Source organism: Mustela erminea, chromosome 3, assembly GCF_009829155.1.
Source record: "Mustela erminea isolate mMusErm1 chromosome 3, mMusErm1.Pri, whole genome shotgun sequence".
In the NCBI taxonomy this organism is placed as follows: Eukaryota; Metazoa; Chordata; class Mammalia; order Carnivora; family Mustelidae; genus Mustela; species Mustela erminea.
Window position 1 is genome coordinate 116,026,868 of NC_045616.1, and position 20,270 is coordinate 116,047,137.

The 20,270-nt window shown below is 41.2% G+C and overlaps 1 long non-coding RNA gene across 2 annotated transcripts; it reads left to right on the plus strand.

Moving 5' to 3' along the window:
- The first annotated feature begins 1,356 nt into the window (after positions 1-1,356).
- Positions 1,357-10,437, plus strand: LOC116586776. 2 transcript variants are annotated; one of them, XR_004284150.1, is made up of 4 exons: positions 1,357-1,538; positions 2,294-2,380; positions 2,578-2,872; positions 10,030-10,437. It is a non-coding gene; the product is annotated as an uncharacterized LOC116586776 (long non-coding RNA). The 2 variants fall into 2 exon arrangements; XR_004284149.1 differs by lacking the exon at positions 2,294-2,380.
- The last annotated feature ends 9,833 nt before the right edge of the window (positions 10,438-20,270 follow it).

The window sequence follows — 20,270 nt, forward strand, 5'->3', positions numbered from 1 at the left end:
AAATTTATTCTTTAATTACATTCTGAGCATCAGTCTATAAGTGAGATATAGATATCTGTCCAAAGAACCTTTCCAGGCAAAGAATTCATGCCATGTAAGATAGTTCTGCACCTCATATCTACCCTGCATCCCCCATGATGTGAGTATCCACCAGAAAACCACTTGGGCTTTTTGACATTGGCTCCCCCAAATTCATTCCTGATTCTAATGAAGAACTTCATTTCCCGAGCTCTCCTAGGTCCTAGTACTTCCCAAACTACTTTACTTCTCTTGATTTATGAAATTATTATAGCAACTTTAGGAGCTACGTCCTGTGGTTAGCTCCATTCTCCATATGGGGACACTGGGCTGGAGAGGTAAGGAGGTTGCTGCAGCTCACACACAGCTAATACACAGCAGAGCCAGCAGTGGGACTTGGACACTCCACCTACACGTCCACACACCTAACCACAAGCCCATACTGCCATCAGTTCTATGAGGCAAGTTAGATGATGTTATTGCCTCTATTTTAGGGACAAGGACTTGAGGCTTAAGGACAGTGAGTCCCTGGCACAAAGTTCGCACAGTTAATAAAGGGAAGAGCTAGGAGGAAAACTTCCACTAACACCTACGTTCTCTAACATACCCTTATTCTAGATCCTTACATTTGGAGAAAGTGCAGATTGCAGCCGAGTCTGGTCCAGTCACGTAATTTCAACTCTTACAGACTCCACTTTGTCAGGTATTTTAAGAACAAAGGTCAGTGAATCACACATCTGTGGAATAAACCCGGCAGCTCCTTAATCCTCCCCCCCTCCCTTTTGGAGATCCTCAGAACTTAGAAACATTCCCTTGAGTTCTTTAAATACTCGGCAAACATTTGGCCCATTGTCAGGGACTCAGAAGAAACTCACCATATTTAGAAGTTCTGAGAGAAAAAAAAAAAAAGAGTCAGCAAACTCACAGATCTGCAAAAGAGAGGTACTACTCCCTCTGTGATCGCTTCCATCCTGAAAACCCTTTTGCTCTGCCCTTGTTTTAACGTCACTTCCATCCAGGAAATTTTCCACATCTATACTCCACGAACAGTGAGAAAATAAAAGAAAATAAAATTTCCTATACACTATTTCATCTGGGTTTCATAAGCTTCTTTTAATAGCAAAAGGTATTTTACATATGTAGCATGATGGTTTACTGAGAATTTACTGCAGAATCATCTATGGGTCCGCCTCTTTTGTCTATCAGGAAAGAATGAATGGTATTCACCCCTACCCAAAGTGCCTCTGTTCCAGGGCCAAAAAGGAAAGCTGCTTGACAGGGGTGGGGAATAGGAGGGTCCTGATTACAAACCCAAATCAGACTTGCAAGTCCTGAAGGCTTTGTCCAGGGTCAGGAGAGATGGGCTCTTTCTAATAGGGCTATAACTACTCAGCCAGCTGCCCAGAGGGGATTTGGGCAAGGCATTCTCGGAGCAACTAGTTTGCAACTAACTAGTTTATTCTAGAGTGAAGAGGAGTGGTAGGTCACTTGGTCCTTTGGTGCTTTGAGAGTAATCTGAGGTAAGATTCCTCAGACCAGTGGGTAGGGAATAAGGAAGAGCTGACCCTCCTCACACATCGGGTCTATGGGGCATGGCCTCAGGAACCTCAGCAGCAATCCATCTCTGTCCATCTTTGCGTTGATGCTTTAATAGAAATCAATGCAAAGTGTTCTGGGGAACTCCATTAGGTTTTAAAAGGTCCTGCATACATGGTTTACAGCACATAGCTCATCTGTATGAAGCTGAGGCTTCACATTACAAAGAAAAGCTATTCAAGCTATATTTAGTCAAAAATAAGAATTTTTTATAGAATAACATGATGGCGGTTTCTTCTCTGTCAGTCAGAATTCAATTCGATAACAGAACCACTCTCAGCATTATAGAATAGAAAATGTATTTAGGATAGAAATGATACCTTGCACAGCTGTGGGAGTCGCTGGGGAAGAAATGGTCTGAAAAGGGCAACTGGAGGATCAGGAAAGCCACTAACCATTCTTCCTGAAACCCTAGGCTGGGGGACAAGCCAGAGTGGTGGGAAGCAACGAGGATTCTGTAAAGCTTATGCCTACTAATGCCCACTAGCCATTGCCTCTCCCTTCGTAAGATTCCCACTTGCACCCATCTAAAGGACAGAAATGAACCCCAAATTCTACCCTTTGGAGAAGTTACAGTGCTCTGGCTTCCACTGGAGAGAAAAGATCCTCATTCAAACTCCTTATTTTCATGCCTATATGTAAGAAGTGACAATGGTATTCTAATTTTACTTCTCTGCAGGAGTTCTCATGCAGAACAAGCCTTCAAGCCTCAACTTAATTGATTTTGACTTTATTGATTTTACAAAACTTCCGGAACAGTGAATGGGTGAGTGATGGTTTTGAAACATGTTTCTGAGTTCTCCCACAAAAGGTACGATCTAATTCAACCTCTCCTTGATTATAGGCTGACCACAGTGACTTCTTCAAAGGGATAGAATGCAGCAGAAAGTGACGCCATGAGACCTAGGAGGTTAGATGACAAAAAGCAATACAACTTCTACTTGTCTTTTTCTCTCTCTTTAGAACATGTGCCTCTGGAGCCCTGTGCTATCATGTAGGAATTCCAATTACCCTGAAGCTGCCTGCTAGAGAGATTACACAGACCTTGCAGAGCTTGAAAGAGATGTCAGAGGAGCCCTGGTTGATCCAGCCCCCGGTTGTTCAAGATTCCCAGCCTAGGCAAGGAGCAGCTTTCAAATGACTCCCCTCTCCAATGGCCAAGCTGCCCCAGCCCACACCAAGGAGAGCAGAAATGCGCTTCCTCCACTGAGCGTTATTCAAAATGCAGTTGTGTGAGCAAAAGAAATGTTACTGAGAGGTAAGTCATAAGTTTTGGGATGGTTTATCACACAGCAGTTTTTTTTCTTTTTTCTTTTTTTTTTTGTTTAAGATTTTATTCATTTATTTGACAGAGAGAGACAGAGATCACAAGCAGCAGAGAGGCAGAGAGAAGCAGGCTCCCTGCTGGGCAGAGAGCCCGATGTGGGGCTCGATCCCAGGACCCTGGGATCATGACCAGAGCCGAAGGCAGATGCTTAATGGACTGAGCCACCCAGGCACCCCTATCACATAGCATTTTTAATTGAAAGAGGAAGCAAAGCAATTTTCCAAATAAGCTATAAAGTGCTAACTTCAAGTAAAGTACAAAGATAAAAGTGCAAAAAAAAAAAAAAGATAAAAGTGCATATATGCCAACACATGGCTATGGAAGTTCATTCATGTGTCCCTCATCTACCCATCCAACAAATACATATGAACTGTCTGTGTGCTGAGAACTCAGGGGCAAAGACAGAAATGGTCTCTGCCTTGACAAAGTCTCATGCTTCAGCCTACTGTGGATTAAAGAGACGCTGAAGGAGTGATTTACGAGTGTTACAAAAGGGGAAGCCTGGGATGCTCTGTCAGATAATAAGTCATATGTCTTTTCTAGAAATTTCTTAAAGATGTATTCCTCTTAATTAGTCAGAGTCTTTTAGAATCTGGCAATGTTCTGGATATACAGAGCAAGAGAAGAGATAGAGATTTACAAGTTCCGCAAATGCAGGCCACCTGTGTCACAGAGGTATACGGTGGCTGCTTTCAACTGTGGCAGTCAGCTGTCCTTCCTCTGAATCAAACACACATAAACAAGAGGCCAATTGTATGCCCTTCCTGAACCTACTTTGAAATTATTTATAATGATGAAACTATAAGATCATTTTGTCTAAGAAACACTGCTGTGCAGAGTGGCCATAGTTTGGTTGCACATCGAAATTATGCACAAGGTCTATATTAGAAGCTAAAAGCTTTCTCATCGGGCTGCTGATAATGAAGTTTGCTAACCATTCTAGTGCATAAAGTAGAATTATGAAAACTGATTCAGTCTAATTATCAAAGGGTCGGAGTTTTTCCACCATTCTCAAAATGTAGCCATTGAAGCAGCTTGAAAACTCGTTGTCCAGAATTTAAATTGCCTATTGCCAAGGCTCAGTGACTGTTCCAGGAATGAACAAAAGTGCTTAAAATCTCCGGACTGTTTGATTACAGGTACCTATCTGCCGTTTGCTCAGTCATGTACAACTGTGCAATTAAAACAAATGGTGGCACATAAATGGCTGACTGAGGTAGATTTGGCCTGTGGCAGAGTGCCAGTATGTTAGAAGGAAGTGTCAAGCACAGTGGGGAAAACAATGAACACAAAAGACACACAGGCCCCCATGCAAGAGACCCTCGTGAAGCTTATAGTCTAGTCGGGAGAAAGACAAGCAAACGGCATCCATAAGACAGTGTGTAAGAGCTGTGTTGCAAAGGATCAATGGCGTGAGATGACAGAAAGTTACCCTGAGGGAGAAACCTCTAAACTGAAGGTTGTGTAGGAGTCAGCAAGCCCAAGTGTGGGGAAACAGAGGAGAAGAAATCCTGGTTCAGGCCGAGTCAGGTACAAGCTAGGACCCAGGAAAGACTCAGAATGTTAGAGGAACTAAAAAAAATTCAGAATGGTTGGGAGATTAGGAGACAAAATGGTGGAAGATGAGGCTGGACAGGTAGGGAAAAGGGTTTCCGCTGGGTCATGAAGGACCTTATAAGCCATTTTAAAGAGGTTCAATTTTCTGTGCCTAAGATTTCATTTCTGACATGAAAAAGATGAGTTTAGCTAGCCCCTCAGATTTATTCTGTAAAAAGATACTCACTTTTATGAGGATCTCCAAAAATCAAGTAAATGGAAGAATCAGTTCTTCTCTGGCCTGAGGTTAAGTCAGCAGAGAACATGGAGTTCCCATTGTCATGCTCACATTTTTGTCTTCTCAAGACTGCAAGCAATTTACTCCTTTACCCACTCAGCCCTGACCTCTCTCTGACCAGCAGACTGGAGAGGAAGGACACAGAATGAAGTCTGAAAGCTTGAAAAATATCATTTTTTGTTCTTAAGAAAGAATCATGCAACAAAAAGGGTAGGGAGTACTGTTTCATACAAGCACAAGACGAAGTAAATATTGAGAGTCTAGAATTGTCAAAGATTTTATTTTTAGCATAAGAAAGACTCCTGCACAGAACACTTATGCCTTTTACCTGGTTCTCAGAAAAATCATCTATCTTATAGTTTACTACACAGCACATGTCAATACACTACCAGCACTTGGCAGCCACCCTTTACTGCAGGCAAAGTCATCACTTACTGCCGGCAAAGTCATTATGCATCTGTAAATTTCTAAGTAAAGGAATGACCGCCTCTCCTGAATGTTGTTGACCTGTATGCAGAAAGGACCTGAGCCAAGTGTAGTATGCCTCCTAGATTGAGTGCTAGGCGTTTAGTGCACCTAGTATGGTACTAGGCAGTGAGAAAAATAAGGGATGAATTCAATACAAGTCATAGTCTGCTGAAAGTCCAGACACAGGTCTGATGACATGGGACAGGCAGAACTTAGAGAGCAAAATCTTTACACTGGCCTGTTTCCTGAGCTAACCAGAGAAAACTCATAATAAGGAAACTCCTTAACACTAAGCAAAAAGACAAGTATTAGTATTAGTTCTCTATTGCTACTATAATAAATTACCACAAAGTAGTGGCTTAAAACAACACAAATTATCTTATATTTACAGTTCTAGAGATTAGAAGTCCAAAATGAATCTTAAGGACCAAAGCCAAGGTGTCAAGAAAGCTGTGTTCCTTCTGAAGGCTTTACAAGATCCATTCCTCTCCTTCTCCTGATTCTAGAGGCTATGCACATTCCTTGGCTCATGAACCCCTTCCCATCACTCAGTCCTGCTGTCTTATCTCCTTCTCTGACCCTCCATCTTCCCCTTATAAGAGTCCTTATAGGGGTGCCTGGGTGGTACAGTTGGTTGAGCACCCAACTCTTGGTTTCAGCTCAGGTCATGAGTTCGCAGTTGTGAGACGAAGCCCCACATCAGGCTCCACGCTCTGTGGGGAGTCCACTTGAGATTCTCTCTCTGTCCTTCCCTCTCCCACAGTCCCTCCCACTCATGTTCTCTCTCCCTCTTTATCTCTCTCAAGTAGATAAATAAATCTTTATTAAAAAAAAGAATCCTTATAATTACACTGGGTGCGCCCAGATAATTCAGGATAATTTCTGTTTCAAGATTCTTACCCTACAACCATAACATTCTTCTTTTTTTCTTTTATGTCAATATAAATGTAAAAGGGGAGAAAAATCCTTAATTTCATCACATCTTATTGCCCCTTCTGTCATGTAAAGAAACACTGTCACAGGTTCCAGGGGTTAAGGCATGGATATCTCTGGAGGGCCATTATTCTGCCCACCACAACACGAAGAGAACAATTGGTAAAATCGGAGAGGGTGAGATTCTGTCTGGTCTGTTCAATGTCATCCTCACACAGTACCTACCTGGCTCATCATCAGTAATCAGCATACACCAGTTGAGCAACTGAATAAATAAATAAGGAAAGAGAAAGAATGTGCTATTTCTTGAGCTAACTCCTCATGTGAATAAGGAACAGATGGTTCCAAAATCTGTAATTTGCTGTCTCTTAAAAATCTGAAGGACTGGGGTCCCTGGGTGGCTTAGTAGGTTAAGGCCTCTGCCTTCCGCTCAGGTCATAATCCCAGGGTCCTGGGATCAAGCCCTGCATTGGGCTCACTGCTCAGCAGGGAGCCTGCTTCCTCCTCTCTCTCTGCCTGCCTCTCCGCCTACTTGTAATCTCTGTCTGTCAAATAAATAAATAAAGTCTTAAAAAGAAAAATCTGAAGGACTGAATGCATACTGAGTATCAGTTTGGAAAGATGAAAGAAAAAGTTCTGGAGAATGGTGTTGGTGATGGTTGCACGAGAGGATGAATGTATTTAATGCCACTGAGCTATACACTTCAAATTGGCTAAAATGGTCAATGTTATTTATATTTTACCACAATGAAAGAATACAAAGAAGTCAACTCAAGGAAAAAACTACACAATGGGCCTTAACCAAAATAATACCTGACTTTGGATATCCCTCCTAGAATAATTTCCTGGAGAGAAAGGTGTGGTGTATCTTCAATCCTGGGGCTGAATCTTCTCATCATTTTGTTTTCCTCTTAAAGCATTGGAATTTGTGACAGGTCATGTTCATTATGAAAAAATGTTTTCCTTTTGCTTTTTAAGCTACACTAACGTAGGAGAGATGAGTCAAGCAAGCAGATTTTGGGGGGGCCTTTGGTTAGTTTATTTTTCTAAGTAGTTTCATTTGTCCACATCATGATTTTAAACTCATACACACACACATTCCCTCTCTCTAATGCACTACAAACACACACACACACACACACACACACACACACACTCACACTCACACACAAACCTGCACAAGAAGTCAGAGCTTTGCTCAGACCCAATGACTCTGTGAAGTGAATTTTTCACTGATTTATCAGTTCATTTGAGCCAACTGCAGACACAGCCTCAGAAAGACCATTCTCAGAATAGATGGTCAACTTTTATCCCAGAGCAACAACTAGGAACCAATTAGAGTCATTCTCTTCAATGGGGCTTATTATTGGTGCTAATCTGTGAATAGAAGAGTCCAATTGTGAGGAAGGTTAGCAACCCCAAATAACATGCCCATGAGGTTTATTAGGCTTCTGCCAACACCTTTAGGCTGCCTTAATTGCTTCTTCAGGGCTGATTTCACACAGAGAATGGAGTCATTTCCAGTGCTCTAGTCTAGTTCTCTCAGTTTCAGGTACGGAAGGCAGGGAAGAGCACAGAAAACTTGGGTCACTTTACTAAACCTATACAAGAGGTATTTTAAGGAACTTCCACAACATTGCACAACTAAAGTCAGTAGAACAGAACCTGGGGCCCAAATCTGTCTTACTCAAAATCTATTACATTTCTACTACATCACACACTAACCCACTCCTGAAGAGTCAACCCTCAGAAAAAGAACAAGCCAATGTGTGCCTTCAACAAATATTGTTCAGTTCTTCCTATATCCTGGTCCCCTTTCAGCAGCCCACCTTACCATACTCTTACAGGAGTCCAGTCACCTGCCACACATACCCATTAAGGAATAAAGCAGTTGGTGAGATGAACATCTAAGTCAACTACAGCTAGAACGAACCGGGGGCCTGGACCTATGTTAAATGTTTCACACGCGTTATGAAAAATATTTTGTAAATTCTTATTCTTAGATATGATTGGTGATGCTGAGGTCTGAGAAATCATCAGCAAAACCAGAGCCTAAATTTATGACACCAGACTGAGTCCCAGGCCTTTCTATTTCACCACATTGCCCTTGGGGCCAAAACATACAACTCCATCTTCCTCACCACAGTGAATGTCAGTAAGTGGAGTACAATATTGACTTTGTCATATAAACAAAGCAGGCAAGGGAAAGAGTAAAGATGGCAAAAGAACAAGGAGCCCTTAGCCAAGGGAAGAAAGGACTTTTCTATGAACAAAGCTCTCTTACATTTTGCTTTCAAAGAATTTCTTTATAGCAGCAAGGACTCTATGAAATACATTTGTGTTGGAAAGCAGAAGAATGCATCAATATTTCTTCTGTGTTTTCTGTCTTGGGTTGAAGGAGTGTGGCAGAAATTGTTCCTTCCATCAGGAAGCTAACCCTGATTCTGGCAGATAAATAAGATAAGACAGATCCAGAGTCAGTCCTGATAGTGTCCCAAAGTCCTCTCGCTCCTCTGACCAACATCTTAGAAAACTACATCAGATGTTTCCTAAGAAATTTGCTCACAAGAGGTTCGCTATTCTTTGAATCGGGCTGGAGTAAAAATCCCCCTCTAAAACGGAGGGAAGGGGGGGCCTACCCCTTGGATGGCTTGGTGTTATTTCCTATCTCAAGATCTCCAGGGCTGAGAGTGCTTATCCTAGAGCACCCCCTTGCAAAGTTGGTGAAGGGGGTGGTATGCAGGGAAAAAAGACTTTTCAAGGAGATTCAGGTCAAGGAGCAAGAGGAAACTCAAGCTGGACCTTGATTTTTCTTTTCTTTTACTCAGCCAATGAAACCACCCAAGAAGTTGCTTCTACAGACCAAAAAAACCTGACGGTTTGAAAGGAAGGATTCTAAGTGCTTCCTTTTCAGCTTTGCGAAAAGAAATCCTTTTCTCTGAAATTAAGCACAGAAGCAAGCTAACACCACCAGACAAGTGGTAAACAACTTTGACAAATTAATCAGGACAAATCAGTGTGGCAGGGATATTTGGTCTCCCATGGAAGTGTCAGAAAATCATACAATTGTCAGACAGTAAGTGTTTAGCCTGGAAGCCAGGACAATGCAGGAAACTTCTCATGGATGAAATTAATACACAGGAAACCCCTCGGTGGGCAGGAGGTACTTTCCAGAGAATTTTGTGCTTGAGCTTAGGAAGAATCAGAGTCAAATGCAACAGACAGTTCCTGGACAAAGCTAAGCTGACCAACAGCATGGTTTTTATGCATATCACTTGAGCTTGTAAAATTTAAAGAGTTGAAGCATTAAATCTTCCACAGACAAGTCTCCTGGAGAGCCTGTTTCTGTTCTCTTGCTGATTACAGCATGTGAAAACCCCAAGCAAAGTGGTCCTAGTGGAATGTGCAAAAAAAATTCTACTTCATCTGACTGCCATCAAGCTAGACTCAAATTGTGAAGTTACCTGAAGCTTCATGATGAAACTGGAAAATAAAACACCTGGGTTCCCATAATGGCCTGGCTGCCGTCCCCATGGGGAATCAATGCCAGACCTTATTTCTTTCCTCTGAAAAATGAGGGCTTTGATGAGAGTCTCTAGCATTCCTTTAGGCCTTCACAATCTAGATTTCTAAATTCGTCTCTGACCCCTTTTATTTCCCTCTATTCCAAGTTCTCCCCTCCCCTGCCAGTCATTTGCCTACTATATTCCAAGGCAGAAGACTGACCCATGATAATGTCTGTAACTGTTATTTGATTCAGAATACATACACAAACACACACACACACACACACACACACACACACACACACACATAGCCAAAGGATAAAGATTTTACAATCTTCATTTTGCAGAGCAAAAGCTGAGACTCAGAGGGATTAAAGCATTTGCCCAAGATCGAAGATCAAGAAGAGGGTTGCTTTGGAATTTGAATCCAGGACCATCTAACTCTGAAGTTCACATTCTCCTTGCTGTAGACTGTATCCTACAGTCTCTCTCTGTGGCTCTGGACCTTTCTTATGAGTCTCAGGGCAAATGGCTCTTTTTCTCTCAGCTTGAAACTCCTAAGGAACAAACCTCTGTTCCCCATCAAAGCCCATATGTCCTCTCTCTGATTTCCTCAAATGTCTATCAGTTTTGCACACATTTTCTTTATAACTGAGAGGGGATAACCTATTCTAATTACCTATTCCAACCCACTTATAAAAAAAAGAGGAAGAGGGATGCCTGGGCAGCTCAGTCCATAAAGTATCCAACTCTCGGTTTCATGATCTCAGGTCATGATCTCAGGGTCATGAGATGGGGCCCGGCACTGAGTTCCACACTGAGCATGGGGCCTGCTTAAAATTCTCTCTCTCCCTCCACCCCTCCCGTGCTCTTGCTCTTTCTCTCTCTTAAAAAAAGAAAAAAAAAAAAAAAAGGAAGAAACTGAAGCCCAGACAGGAAGCATTTTCTCATACAAAGAGTATTTACATGTAAGGCCCATTTTAAGCTTTTTTCAGTTTTAAGCTATCACACAGTCATGACTACTAAAATATCACTGAACTCTCTCTGATTAGTGACTTAACTCTCATAGATAATAATTTTTTACAAATAAGATACATTTTCTACCATAACAAAAGGAATACAGGCTTATTTTTGACAATTTGGAAACTAAAGCAAAGTAGCGCAAGAAAGAAATCCTTCATAAATCATCAAAGAAGGGCACTATTAAGTTTACCAAATTTACTTCCAGTACTTTTTCTTTCTCTTTCTTTTCCTTGGCATCGTTTCAGTTTTATTTTTTTATCAAGCTTTTTTCTGAGTATAAAAATAATGCGTGGTCCACAAAGAGATACCACTGTATACCCAACAGAATGATTAAAATTTTTAAAAAGATGAACACCATCAAATATTGGCAAGGGTATAGAGCAATCAGAACTTGCTTACATTGTTGGCAAAAGTATAAAATGGTACAACCGCTTTGAGAATGGGCCTGGACTTTTCTTACAAAACTAAATACAGGGGCACCTGGGTGGCTCAGTGGGTTAAAGCCTCTGCCTTCAGCTCAGGTCATGATCCCACGTTCCTGGGATAGAGTCCTTCATTGGGCTCCCTGCTCAGCAGGGAGCCTGCTTCCCTTCCTCTCTCTGCCTGCTTCTCTGCCTACTTGTGATCTCTCTCTGTCAAATAAATAAATAAAATCTTTTAAAAATAAATAAATAAATAAAATTTTTGTGAAAACTAAATACATGCCTACTCTATGACCCAGAACTATACCCAGGGATTTACCCAAGAGGAAAAAAACCTATGTCCACAAAAGGACTGTATAAGAATGTTAATAACAGCTTTATTTATAATAGCCCAAAACTGGAAATAGCCTAGGTGTCCATCAATAGGAGAACAGAAATACCAACAGTGGTACATGTGTCCCACCCCAGCAACAGAGAGGAACAAACTACTGGTATATGCAATAGCATGGGCAAATCTCAAAAACATTATGTCGAATAAAAGAACTTTACATAAAAGTCTGCATACTGTATGATTCCGTTTACATGAACTTCTGTGACAGGCAAAACTAGCCCATGCCAGAAAAATACAAGCACAGAAGTTGCTTTGGGGAAATGGACTGACGCGGAATGAAGGTACTTTCCAAGGTGATGATGATGTTCTGAATCTTGCTAAGGATTAGTCAAGTAGATCTATTTGTCAGAACCCACTGAATGGTACACAGAATTTGTGCACGTCGTCTTACAAGTAAATCTTACCTTATAAGGAAAAAAAAAGGTACAAGACAAATACTGAATTTTAACAGTAATGCATAATGAAATATTTGGGTACAGGTATACTGAGGCCAACAACTTATTTTGAAATGCATCAAAAAATAAAATGGATAAGGAAGGAAATGGGTAGATAAGTGATGGAGTGTAATAAAATGTTAACTGTAGAATCTAGGTGGCGGATATAAGCGTATTCACTAAAAAATTCTTTCCTATTTTCTGTATGTTTGAGAATTGTCATAATAAAATGTCGGGGAAGGGGAAAAAAAGGAAAAGGAAAAAACAAGGAAGTATGGGAAACTCAAAAAGTTCAGAGAAAACAAGACTCTCCCAAAACACTGATACCGAACAACAATATTGAAAACAACAGTGAATTACTCTCCATCCTTTTCTCAATATTTAGGGATGTGGGTGGGTGTTTTACAAAATTAGTACCAAACAGATATAAATCTTCATATTTGAAGTAGCATTTTATGAACAGTACTTTCCCAGGCAATTAAATATTCTTCAAAAATACTGTATTATAATTTATTTCAGTTTATTTTGAATATTTTAGGTTATTTTTCACTACTGTAAGTAAATGACAGCTTGACAAACATTCATGAGTAAATAGGCATTTTGTCTAAGACCTTACAGCCACCTAATGCTGTTCGCAAAAGGAAATACTTTCCAAAGCAATACAGCACTGGGGTTTAAAGGGTGGAAATACATCCACCTCTACCACCTACTGTCTTTCCTTAGGAAATGTACTGAGTCTCCCTAGATCTATTTCTTCTTCTGTGCTCCAAGGTAGTATTCTGGAAGTGCCTAGCACTGTGCCTGGTACATGATTAACTCCCAGTAAATGGCAGCTGTTATTATTTCATGTTATTTGTGCACAGCGACAGCTAATTGAGAATATTTCTGACAAAAGAAATATTCAGGGAGACACAGCAAGAAACATAGATTATAACAAAAACCTGCCTAGCTTGACTTAGTATCCCCATATCTTGCAATTTCAATCCTGTAAGAGGTACTCAATAAATATAAGCCGAATAAATTGGTAATGAATGAATGTATAAATAAGAGGGTAGGTACCTGACTTTAATTTACCTAGCCACGAGGGCAGCCTCAACTTCCCTTGTAAGCTTTTCCTGCCCCTATCCCTCTGGAAGCCCCTGAACACATCTCCTTTGTTAGCTGAAATTGCATGGGATGAGTTAACCTGGAGACCAGAGTCCAAAGTCTGGCCTTTATCTCTAACTAGCCATGTGTCTTTGGACTAAGATACTGGTAGAAAGAAAGAAAGAAAGAAAGAAAGAAAGAAAGAAAGAAACCATTATTCTATGAGTATTACAATAGTCTCTAATGAGACTGCTACCATAAAATAGAATGACAGAACATGTCATGACCCCCCTTGTTCAGATATGAAAACTGAGGCCCAGAGAAGTGAAATTATTTATCCAAATTTCCTCCTCCAGACCAAGAGGCAATCAAGTAAACAACCTCCACAGGCCCTTCTGGCTCTAAGGGGCGTAGGCTGCAAAGAGTTTCCCCCATAGATTACCCTTCCGGCTACATCTTTCTGAGGGCCCTCCCACTCTCTTCTGCTTCCCCAAAGTCAGCTACACCAAGCTATGCTAGGGATTTTTGACAACAGAGGGGGCTGGCCAAGACAAACCAGGCTTTCGCCAAATAAGGAAGAGAAGTGTGCCAGCCTACTGAGACGCAGCCCAAGTTCCTCATTCCACCCTGAATGCTGTGAAGCCCCATGAGGCACAGTAGTACAAAATACTCTTGAAATCAGTGGTACGAAATATAATCCACGACGAATATGTGCTCTGGTCCTCACTCTGCCAGTAACGACCTGTCATCCCAGGAAAGTCCCTTCACAGAAATGTAAAAAAGTCCTTGCTCAGGGGTTCTCAAACTTGGCTGTGCATCAGAATCTCCCAGATTTTACTGAACACACACAATGCAGGCGGATACACACACTCCCCAGCAATTGTCATCCCCACTATGTTCTTAGACATGGACATGTAAGGCATGCCTTTGTCTGCATCTCCTTCCTGCTATTTGCAAACAAAGTTCAAAACTTTCATGCTCTGAGCAGTGGAGAGAAAGGATTTGGTTCTAAAGGTTCCTGCTTTCACAGGATTATTCTGGGATTTCTGTGCCAGGATGGTGACTTCACATGCCATACTGGCACTGGTAGCAAGTCCATCTATGGGGGGAAGTTTAATGCTGAGAATTTCATCCTAAAGCATATGGGTCCTTCCATCTTGTCCATGGCAAATGCTGGACCCAACACCAATGGTTGCCAGTTTTTCATCTGCACTGCCAAGACTGAGTGCTTGGATAGCAAGCCTGGGCTTTGTCACGATTTAAAAAAAAAAAAAAAAAAAAAAAAAAAGGCATGAATATTGTGGAAGCCCTGGAGCACTTTGGATTAAGGAACATCAAGACCAGCAAGATCATCACCATTGCTGACCATGAACAATCTAATCAATCTGATTTGTGTTTTAACCATCAGACCATTCCTTCTGTAGCTTAGATGAGCCCCGCTTCATCCTTATCTGCTCAAAATATCCCAAAATCTTTGTGTTCTCATTGCAGTTCTATGGGTTTCATATTTGTCTTACCCCCTCCAACTCTAGCTGGATTGCAGAGTTAAGTTGATCATATAAAATAAGAACTAAACAGAAGAAAAAGAAGAATGAGGAGAAGTAGGCGAAAACACACAATCCAGGCCCCATCTCAGACCTATTACTCTCCCAGAATCTTCAGGGGTGGAACCTGGAAATCTGTAAGATCCTAGGCCTTTCTAATACAAAGACATTTTTGGAAGCCACTAAATTAGATAAATTCAAGGTTCTCTTTTTCATTCTGAGATGTAAACTCGAAATGCATCAACCTCTCTCCTGCTCCCATAAAATGCAATGCCTTATATTTCTGGTTTACAGATGCCTAGAGAACTGTCTTGAGAATGATTTGAAGGCAGAACTATACAGCAGAAACAGAACATGAGCCACAAATGTGAGCCACATTTACAATTTTACATTTTCTAGTAGCCCTTTAAAAAAAAAAGTTAAAAGAGAGGTGCCTGGCTCAGTCAGTTAAGTGTTTGCTTTCAGCTCAGGTCATGTTCCCAGGACCCTGGGACTGACCCTATATCAGGCTCCCTACTCAGGAAGCCTGCTTCTCCTTCTGACACTCCCCACTCTGGTGCTCTCTCTCTCTCACTCTCTCTAAAATAAATAAATATATATATATTTTTTAAGTTAAAATAAGGGGCGCCTAGGTGGCTTAATGCGTTAAGCCTCTGCCTTCGGCTCAGGACATGATCTCGGGGTCCTGGGATCCAGCCTTGCATCAGGCTCTCTGCTTGGCAGGGAGCCTACCTCCCCCTCTCTCTCTCTGCCTGCCTCTCTGCCTACTCGTGATCTCTCTCTCTGTCAAATCAATAAATAAAATCTTTAAAAAAATAAATAAATAAATAAATTTTTAAAAATAAAAAGTTAAAATAAACAGGTAAAATTAAGCTTAATACATATTTTATTGAACCCAATCTATCATTTCAACTTGCAATAGATGTAAAATTAATTGAGATATTTTACATTTTTTTCTTTTGTGAGGTCTTCATGATCTTGTTTGTATTTTACAACATTCATCAATTTGGACCAGCCACATTTTAAATGCTTTGTAGCCACATGTAACCAACATTAACCCACATTAGTCAGAGCTATTAAACCACATCAATAGGAGGTGGTGCGATAATCAATTAGTAGTGTCCATGATGAGCAGGGGTTTGGTGGCGGGGAGGCACATGTGCCCTACAGTAGTCATCACTGGGTAGTGAACACCAAATGACCTAATTTCTAGTTCTCTAGAGATCAGGCAAAAGGACAAAGGTCAGAGGGGACTCAGCCTAGGACTCACTCAGAGGGGACAGAAATCCACATTAGTGTTTAGTGGTTAAAAGCACTGCAATCGACTGTAACAAACATTAAAATAAGTAAGACAACGCTTAAGCCAGGAGGGAATAGAATAAACCCAAGCACCAGCACTTGAGAATATATGTTGTTTCTTTCTATAAAAATAACCTTCTTAACTCAGGGTCAATGTAATGAGCCTACTGAAGGGCTCCCGCTTGATTTATAAGGAACATTCACAGCGTGGTCGAATATCCAGTAGGAGAGATAGTCAGTTGATAAACAGCGCAGAACAAGTAGGGAAGGAAGGTGCCTAGACCATGAAAATCATAATGTAATCAGGAATAATGAAAGATCATATTTAGAAGTTATCATTTTAAAAAAGCACTCTAGGGATGCCTGGGTGGCTCAGTGGGTTAAGCGGCTGCCTTCAGCTCAGGTCATGATCCCAGCGTCCTGGGATGGAGTCCCACATCGGGCTCCTTGCTCGGCAGGGAGCCTGCTTCTCCCTCTGCCTCTGCCTCTGCCTGCCTCTCTGCCTGCCTGTACTCGCTCGTGCTCTCTCTCTCTGACAAATAAATAAAATCTTAAAAAAATAATAAAAATAAAAAAATTTAAAAAGCACTTTACTATCCATTTTCATTTTTTCCTTATGACATGGTGCAAGCAGGTGGGGTGCACATCCCCATTTCAGAGGGGAACCGAGGTTCAGAGAGCTATGTGTTTGCCTAAGTCTCATAGTCTGGGAGTAAACAGCGTAGTTTCTCCACACGAAGCTCTCTGGTCCATATGGGAATTCAACCCTAGCCTCATTATCCGTGAACTCTGGCCAACTACTCACCTGATACAGCTATTAATACCATTAATTCACTTTTCAAAGGCCTTTCCTCTTCTAATAGATTAAGACCCAGTTAGCTTTCTATCCACCCCCTCCCCTGTGTCTGCATCTGCGCCTCTGCTCTCTCTAATCATATGTCTCCCTGGAAGGTGTAAATGCCTTTGCCTGGGGCAAGGATGCCTTTTCTACAGCACCACGTGGAGCTGACAGCCAGCTGGTAACACGAGAGCAGCACTTTCCTCTGCCGGCTGAGTCCCTATAACAACTTGCAAAGTCACTCAGGGAGGCATGGAAGGGTTTTGAACAGAAAAGTCGTGTGATGAAATGAGCCGGACAGCTGAAGAGGAAAGAAGAAGAACAAGAAATAAAAAGAGGAAGAAGGGAAGAACAGTTAATAGTCCATATTGGCTCTTTTCTCATTCAGCACTTAGCTTCTGTGACTTCCTCAGAGAGGCCTTACCTGTCCAATCTTTTTAACGTAGCCTTCCCAACATCCTATGAGACGATCGTTCTTTGATTTGTGCACACCATCTGTCACGCTAGGATGTCTTTGTTATTACCTGTCACTTACCCCAGGTTGACTGTAAAGTCCATGAATGCACAAACCTTACCTGTTTTATTCACTGCTCAATCTGCAGATATTGTAGCCACCCCTGGCCCATAGTAAACACTCATTAACTATCATTTTAGTAAATGAATGAGAGGCAGAACTAAGTACTTAACATCATTTACTAGTTATATCACTGAATCATCACATTAATCCAAGGAATCAAGTCTTACATCTGCATTTTACATGCTTTAATAATCTAAGCATGAGGTGATTAAGTGTTTGTAATCTGCATACTGTGAATTCACTAGTGATGTCCTAATCCTCCAAATCCAAAACCCTCTTAAAGAAACCTTCCCTCATTCATTCTAGTCTTGTTTCAACACTGGGGACTGTTGACCCTGGGTTCCCCCTAGAAAATCTCTTTAGGAGTCCATTCAGTCAGTCATTTAACAGAAGTTTGTTAAGCACTGACTATATGCCAATCAATTAATTATAAGAGCGGAGGGGGAAAAGTTTTGGCCAAGCAGAAATTGGAAAGGGGCCTAATACAACAATGTTTTTCTCCTTATCATTTCTTTTCAACTTTCTCCACTCACTGGTCCCCATTTTTCCTCAGTCTCTCAAATGTGAGTACTCCTGAGGTCCAACTGTAGGCTTCTTTTTGTGTACATTCCCACCTGAAATGGTGACTTCAATCTACGATTGCCTCTTTTGAATTCACCAAATGCAAATGTCTTCTAAATAAATAATCTCCAATGCAAACCTTTCTCCTGAATTCCAGATCTGCATCCCTTTCTACCAAAACAACCCATCATCACCTCTTTTCAATTCAGCAACCCACAAATGGAATCCTTCAGGTACCCTGTCCTACCAAACTAGCCTGAATTCCCAGCATCTATTCCCTCAGCGAGGTCACAAGGGAGAAACCAAAGAGACCCAATAATTTTCAGCTCCAATTAGGTTTATAATCAGCAAAAGAAGCATCTGCTCCCTACTAGGACTCGAACCCTGTCCTCCACCTCTCCAAATGCCATAACAATAACAACAACAACAGTAAATTTTCTCTTTCTTTTTTTTTTTTTTTAAAGATTTTCATTTATTTATTTGGCAGACAGAAATCACAAGTAGGCAGAGAGAGAGATTAGAGGAAGCAGGCTCCCCGCCAAGCAGAGAGCCCCACGCGGGGCTCCATCCCAGGACCCTGGGATCATGACCTGAGCCGAAGGCAGAGGCTTTAACCCACTGAGCCACCCAGATGCCCCAACAACAGTAAATTTTCTATAGGTCAGCATAAGGAGGAGTGTCCTTAATGCACTGGGTCAGTCCAGTGGTCTAAAATGACTAAAATAGGGGCACCTGGGTGGCTCAGTGGGTTAAAACCTCTGCCTTCAGCTCAGGTCATGATCTTAGGGTCCTAGGATCGAGCCCCAAATCGGGCTCTCTGCTCAGCGGGGAGCCTGCTTCCCCCTCTCTCTCTGCTTGCCTCTCTACCTACTTGTGATCTCTCTCTCTCTCTCTGTGTCAAATAAATAAATAAAATCTTTAAAAATAAAAATAAAATGGCTAAAATAGCAAACTAGTAGTAAGAGAATTGGCCTCATAAGGTGACATACAGATTGAGGGCAATGGACTAGAAATCAGGGCTGTAAGTAAATGGACACATTCTCCGCTATACTGTAGGGTCAGCAAAGGGCCCAAGGTCTTAGGCTTCAAGATAGGAAGTGGGAACAGGGGCTCCTACAAGAATGTTAAACTCCTTGCAGTTAAATCATGATACACTACTTAAAGCCCCTATTACACTGATTCCACTTTAACCCCCATGCAGGGATGGGCTAGAGTCAACACGGAAAATTTTTAAGCAAATAAACTTTCCTAGTACAAATTCAAAAGTGCTCCTGGAATTTGCAAAACAAATGGAAAATCCTTGGCCTAGCAAATTCAGGTGTAAGGACTGAGAAATAGACAGACTTTAGCATAAGAAAAACCCCTGCTACTAAACTCAACCCCTTGATCACTGCTGGAAGAATTCCCTCTATTGCAGAAAAGGTAAACTGAGTCCATTGAGGACCACTACTAATAAATAGTATTAAATAAATAGGACCACTGCTAATAAATAATAAATAAATACCATCTGTATACACATTCTTTGAGAAAGAATGTCGTGACTGATGAATGATTTCTGCTATGATGAGTGAGACACAAGGTAATAACAGGATTATCCCACATACTTGCCATCCCAAATGGTCAGGCAAGTTTTAGATTTATTCTACTAATCATAGTCAACAAACATCAACATTTTATTTTTGTACTACATAAAAATGTGAATTTAATTTGACCAAATACATTTTATTTGAATCAAGCTAAGGAACAGCTGCTAATAGTCCATAATGCTCAGGACAAAGCCATGGGTTCAATCTCTGTGGGCTAATTAACTTTGCTCTGCTGAGCAATTCCAGATTCCATCCCTTAAAAAAGTCATAGAATTACTTATAAATATATTCTATTCAGTTATGTAAAAAACAAATCAAAATGAAATGTACTGTCAATATTAGGATGTCAACTCTCCCCAAATTAATCTATAAACTCAATCCAAAATCCAAAATCCAAAATGTGATACTGGTGAAAAGACATATTTATAGATCAGTGGAACAAAATAGAGGGTCCAGGGGTGCCTGGGTGGCTCAGTGGCTTGAGCCCCTGCTTTTGGCTCAGGTCATGATCCCAGGGTCCTGAGATCGAGCCCCGCATTGGGTTCTCTGCTTAGCAGGGAGCCTGTTTCCCTTCCTTTCTCTCTGCCTGCCTCTCTGCCTACTTGTGATCTCTATCTGTCAAATAAGTAAATAAAATCTTTAAAAAAAAAAAAATAGAGGGCCCATAGCAAATATGTTAAGGCAGGTCAGTGACAGAGAGGATAATGTTTTCAACAAATGGTGCACCAAAATAAATCTCAACCTTACTTCATACTACAAACATAAAAACAACTCAAAATGCATCATAGAGTTAAATGCAAGAACCAAAACAATAAAACTTTGAAGGA